This window comes from Vigna unguiculata, chromosome 6 (genome assembly GCF_037176805.1).
Source record: "Vigna unguiculata cultivar grain cowpea cultivar isolate G323 ecotype 2 chromosome 6, ASM3717680v1, whole genome shotgun sequence".
In the NCBI taxonomy this organism is placed as follows: Eukaryota; Viridiplantae; Streptophyta; class Magnoliopsida; order Fabales; family Fabaceae; genus Vigna; species Vigna unguiculata.
In genome coordinates this window covers 29,071,393-29,077,860 of record NC_140797.1, presented here as the reverse complement: position 1 = coordinate 29,077,860, position 6,468 = coordinate 29,071,393, and the positions used below count along the sequence as shown (strand labels likewise).

At 34.9% G+C, this 6,468-nt stretch overlaps 1 pseudogene; it reads left to right on the top strand.

Annotated features, from left to right (window-relative positions):
• Nucleotides 1–3,867: 3,867 nt before the first annotated feature.
• On the top strand, nucleotides 3,868–5,285 carry LOC146885743 (uncharacterized; annotated as a pseudogene).
• The last annotated feature ends 1,183 nt before the right edge of the window (nucleotides 5,286–6,468 follow it).

Sequence of the window (6,468 nt, the reverse complement as noted above, 5' to 3'; positions counted from 1 at the left end):
CTGCTCTACTAAGCTAATTGTTATAGTGTTTCATCCCCCCCACAGAAGGTTAGCCCTTAAAGTGTTCCAAGCCTCATGCTACTTTCACCACTGGAGTCAGTACACTCTATATGAGACTAACTGACTCTTTAGAGTGTTAGGATGCAATCCTTACCTTGAATCCATACTAAATTATATAAATGAGGCACCACCATGAACTCCCACTAACAGGGGTCATGGAATTACGTCCTGACCAAATGAGGCACCACCATGAGATCTCATATAGAGATTCATGGAATTACGCCCTAAACAATGAGGCACCACAACGAAACTATCGTGGAATTACGTCCTGACCACACCAATATCATGTTCCATCAATCAATATAACATTATTGCTCATACCAATTCCATGTCATTTTTATAACTAACCATCTCATATTCATTACACGCCAAGATCATGAAACTCATCATTCACAACCCATAAACCATTTTACTCATGCATATTCACTCATCTCATGCTTTAACATAGCAATCCAACTTAACAACACATTATGCAAATGATTTTGGGATTTTAGAAATAAACCTACAGCTTGTGTAAAGCTCCAAAAAGTTTGTATTTATATTCAAATTAAATATGATTTAATCAAGAACTAGATGAAACAAGAACCAACTTAATTGAATAACTATAAAGAAAGTTATGTGTCAAACAATCAACAAAGGTCAATGTTGTCAACAACCAAACTACAATGATCTTGCGATAAACATTGCTCTCACTACAGAGCACTGATTCAAGATCAGACCGGTCAAAGTCAAAAACTACGTGTTAAGGATCCGCTGTTAAAATATCAACTCGATCCAACGGTTAATGAAGCAGGAACCTTCATTTTACGAAAAGTGTGCAGTGTTGTCAATAACCAAACTACAGTGACCTTGCGATAAAAACTACTCTCACTATAGAGCTCCGATTCAAGATCCAACCGGTCAAAGTCAAGAATTATGTGTTAACGAAGTAGGAACCTTCATTTTATGAAAAATATGCAGTGTAAAAAAAAAGTAGCACCATAGTAATCAAACATACTCATTCCAGAACAAAAATAAGTATATTGTATTTCAAAGAAAAAGGAGTTCTAGCTTCCCTTACCTGGAAAAAGCTAACTCAAGCGAATGAGATCCTTAGCGGACTAACACCTAAAGCGAAAGCAAACAACGAAACTGAAAACAGTAAGGGATGAACGAAAATGAGCTATGACATACTAAAGCTTGAAGAAAAGAAGGGAACGTAGAGAGCTCAACTTACTTGGAGGGAATCGTTCAACGGAGAGGAAAAATAGGGGAGCTCACTCAAACCCTAGCAAAGCTTTTGAAGAGTGTAAGGTGGTTGTTGGCAAAGTGAGAGCTGAATGAGAGTGTTTTGGCTGCTTTATGGTCTTTGGCACCTTAAGGGTCAGCCTTTAGGCCCAACTAATTTAGGGTGGGCCTTTAAAATAAGGGTAGAAAATAAAGAGGACTTTACAATTTGATATGTATTTAATTATCAAATTAATATTAATTCAATTAATTCTAATTTGATCTCTAAAAAATAAAATATGCAAATTGTTATAATAAAATGCAAATTCAAAACTAGAGAGAAGAAGAACAAATTTGAAGTATGTGATCAACTTTAAACTCAATCCGTATTGTTTCATCTTGATTTTATGAATTGATTTTTAAGAATCAGTTCTCCATATAAAAACCCAAAGGAGAAGAAAAGAGGAGGATACAATTTCAAATTTAGAGAAAATAAAAGAAAGAGGCGATTATTGAAATTGGAAAACTAAATAAATTATTTATTTCTTTATTTAGAACACATTTAGACTATATGCGTAGAAGAATATGAAGTAAACAAGGACTCTAATTAGATTTATAAGTACAATTATAAAAGTTAAGCTAATATGAAAAGTGAATAAGCACTCAGATTAGATTTATAAGTACAATTATAAAAGTAAAGCTAATATGAAGGAAATTAAATCTGTACGAGTTTTTTTACAAAAATTAAACAAATTTGCTTTAACTCGGCTATAAAAAAATAGATGAATACTCTAACTTAAACGTTTAAGTTGAACTAATTGAAGATTTTAACTCATTTTTGACATTCTACAGCTTAATCTAAATTTAAATGATTGGTAACCTTGATTTTGAATAATTTTGAAATTATAATCAATTTTATAGTTAATGGTAAATAGATTTATTAATATTGAAATTATTTTTTGTAGAAAATATGGATTTGACACTAACACAAAAAAGTCTTTATAACGTATGTTATTTTCAATTTTTGACGTATGTGAAAATAGTGACGTCATATTGGGTGACGTTAAAAATGTCTGAAATTGACGTTACTTAACGTCAGAAATAGGAGTGACCGACGTCCCTTATATTGACGCACCATCTAGAGGGGAAAAATAGCTAAAATTGACATCTGTCCTCGCACTGACAGACGTCAAAAGACATGGGGCAGTGCTATAGCTGACGTCCTTTGAAGTCTGTTAGTGCAAAGACAGACGCCAATCTCAGCTATTTTTTTTTAAGTTTTGCTGTAATTACAATTTTCCAAACCTGACAAACAGAAAAATTCCAGAACAGTTCACATTATATTCTAATAACGTGGTCAATTTACAATTTTAACTAATAATTGTAAAAAGTTGTCTAAACTTTTACATTACCACAAAACTAAAAGTTTCATCAACAAATTGTTGTCCTACAAAATGTTTAAAATAAAATTTGAATGTTATTGTGGGTCATAACTCCATTGTTCCAATAAATATGTTGTCCACTTCTATCTTAATGTCTGGATAGTGTCATCCGATAGGTGATGGATTCTTGAAGCGCTGAAAAAATAATACAAATTCATTATACATGAATATTATTGTTTAAAGTTTGATATGATTTATAATATCTTAAAGATATATACATATATTATTACCTTTATCCAATCATCTTTAATTACAGCTCAAATGATTGTTCTTATCTAAGACATTACATAATACCCACATTCCCATGAATCTTCTTGCTTGTTACACTAAAGATGACAAAAAATAATCACATATCAAGTTCATAAGTTGACATATGAAAATTAATAACTAGCTAAATGAATGAGTTACAACCTTTGGGTATAATACTTTAATCTATTGTGCTTTGGGCTTACCCACAACTCTAATGAAATTTTGGAAACATAAAATATAGGTTAGTTTTAATATAACTAAGTACATGATATGAAAAAAAAAAAGTAACACTTACTCTTGTAACATGTTTTTCAAAGTATGTTTAATCTTCCAATGCAATGAACAAAACCATACAACCGTGCATTGATTTGGAATGATGACCAATAGTTGCCTGTTAGAATCTGTTTTATTATTTGTATTAAATCTGTCAGGATTTGTGTTTTATTATTTCCTTATTTAGCAGATTATAGTTGTAGTGTATGATGGTATCCTTGAATCATAGGGATTTGATTGTCTAGGTGCTATTATTATATTTCCTAAAATAGGATTCTAGCCTTGTATATAGGAATTGTATTCTCATAATAATACATTGAACAATTCTACCCTAAATTATTAGATGGTATCAAAGCTCTCACATTCTGGGAGCCGCCTCTGACTACGCACACCAAAACCCTAGACAACAGCCTTCATTGCTACCACCATCCCCTTCAGGTTTCAGAACAGCCTTCAATGCTGTCAATCATTTTTTTAAGGTAGTCAGCCTTCATTGTCGCTACTGTTGTGTTCTTCATTGTTGCTGTCGTATGTTTTTCGCAACACAACCTTCTTTTTTGTTGTCGTGTTCTTCATTGCTACTGTTGTGTTTTTTTTCTCGCAACAATCAAATTGCTATTGGCTGCAATACGTGGACATGGCAGAACAAACTGCTGAAGTTGTGAACACTGTGTCACAAAACACTCAAGAACAACTGCAGAACCTCAACACTGCCTACCGATTGACTGGGAAGAATGATTTGAAATGGGCCCAGCTTATTCACAGAACTTTGAAAGGTAAAGGGAAAGCTAACCACTTGACTGACGATACTCCTAAAGAAGAAGATCCCAGATATACAAAATGGAATGAATAGGACTCTATGATCATGGCATGGCTGTCGAACTCCATGGTCCTAGAAATCACTGATACTTGTATGTTTCTTAATTCTGCAAAGGAGATCTGGAATGCCATGGAGCAGACATACTCAAAAGCTAAAGATGCTGCTCAAATATATGATGTGAAGGTGAAGACTATCGCTGCCAAACAGGGAAACAAGGCTGTTACAGAGTATGCCAATCAACTCAAATCACTATAGATGAAATTAGACCATTACAGGGTCATAAAAGCAAAGTGCCCAGATGATTCAGCAATGCTCAAAGAGTATATTAAGCAAGATCGAGCCTATGATTTCCTAGTGGGGCTTAATTCTAATTTTGATCAAGTGAGAGCCCAAATACTTGGAAAAGAAAAAATCATATGAATTAATGAAATAGTAGCTATGGTCAGAAATTGTGAAAGTAGAAGGGGAATAATGTTAGAAACCCCAACCATGTAAAATTCAGCCATAGTAGCTTCCGAATCAGTCATGATGGCCGACCAAACAAAAGGGGGAATAACCAATATGGAGAAGAAAGGTGAAGGAGTATGGTGTACCTTTTGTAACAAGCCTCGCCACACTCGTGATAAATGTTGGAAGCTGCATGGAAGGCCACCTAGTAGAGATTGGGGATCCCAAAATCGTGACAAGGAGTGGGGTAAAAAAGGAGACAACATTAGAAAGGAAGGATAAGCACACATAGGAGCTGCAACAAATGAAGAAAACAGAGGAAGAGTGATTGACCTTAACCAGGATGAAGTAGAGCATATGAGATCATTCCTCAACAAGTTAGATAAGTCTCCAGGTAGTTGTTCTCTGGCATATTCAGGTACGTTTGGTAAGTTTCCTTCTTTTGGACTTAATGCCTCAAATAAAAACTATAACCCATATTGGATACTAGATTCTGGGGCTATCGACCACATGACACCCCAACCTAAACATTTCTCTTCTTACACCCCTTGCCCTAGCAACAAGAAAATATCCACAGCTGATGGCTCTCTGATGATTGCAGCAGGTCAAGGAGAATTCCAAATAAGCCCATCCATAACCCAAAAAAATGTCCTTCATATTCCTAAACTGCCTGTTAGTTTGATTTCCATAAAAAAGCTCATATAAGATCTCTCATGTAATGTTATCTTTTATGACAATGTTTGTATTCTACAGAACAAGTACTCGGGGAGGACGATTGGACATGCTAGAGAATGTAATGGCTTGTATTCTTGGACCATCCAAATCTACCCTTAGACCTGAAAAATAACACCTTTTTTTTTCTCTGATTCAATAAAGACCAACATGGAGAAGGTCTTCCTACATCACTGTCGCCTTGGACATCCTTCCTTTAGGGTCATAAAAATGTTATTCCCTTCCCTTTTTAGCAAATTAGATGTGGCAAGTCTCAATTGTGAAGTGTGTGAAATTGCTAAGCACAAACGTGTTCCTTTTCTAGTTAGTAATAATATGAGCATTTTCCCCTTTTATTTAATTCATATTGATGTGTGGGGTCCCTCAACTGTTCCAAATATTTCTGGTGCCCGTTGGTTTCTTACCTTTATAGATGATTATACTTGTGTCACATGGGTTTTCTTACTAAAACAAAAATCTGAAGCCAGCCATGTGGTTCAACGTTTTTTCTCCATGATAAAAAATCAATTTGGTATTAACATTAAGAGGATTAGATCCAATAATTCCAAGGATTACTTTAATCATGGGCTTATTTCCTTTTTTCAAAGAGAAGGTGTCATTCATGAGTCATCCTGTGTTAAAACACCTCAACAAAATGGGATTGCTGAGAGGGAAAATGGGCACCTTCTAGACCAAACACAAGCTGTTCTTTTTCAACGTAAAGTTCCTAAAAGGTTTTGGGGGGAGGTTGTTCTCAATGCATGTTATCTAATTAATAGACTACCTTATAGTATTCTAGCTTCCAAAAGCCCTATGGAGATTTTGTCCTCCTTTTAACCTAATGTGTCCACTTCCAACCACCTTGTTCCAAGAATATTTGGGTGTGTCTCTTTTGTCCACATCCATAGTGGTGATAGAGGTACACTTGATCCTAGAGCCTCAAAATGTGTTTTCATAGGATACTCATCAACACAAAAGGGATATAAATTGATGAATATCACCCTACAGGGCTTTTCAGCTTGGGCCAATGGCCTGGCCCATTTCTTTTTAAATTCTTTTAATTGCTTTATTTTCAATTAAATAAATATTGTTTTAATGGAGTTTGTTTTGCTTATTGCAGCCTTTTATTTTCAAACTGCCCAATTGGTATTGGGCCTGCGGCCCAATTCTTCTCCAAAATTCACGTGACTATGTGTCCATCCATTTCCTTAGCTGGATTACCACGAGCTTTTCCTTCTTGATGGGTCGAGATTTCCATCT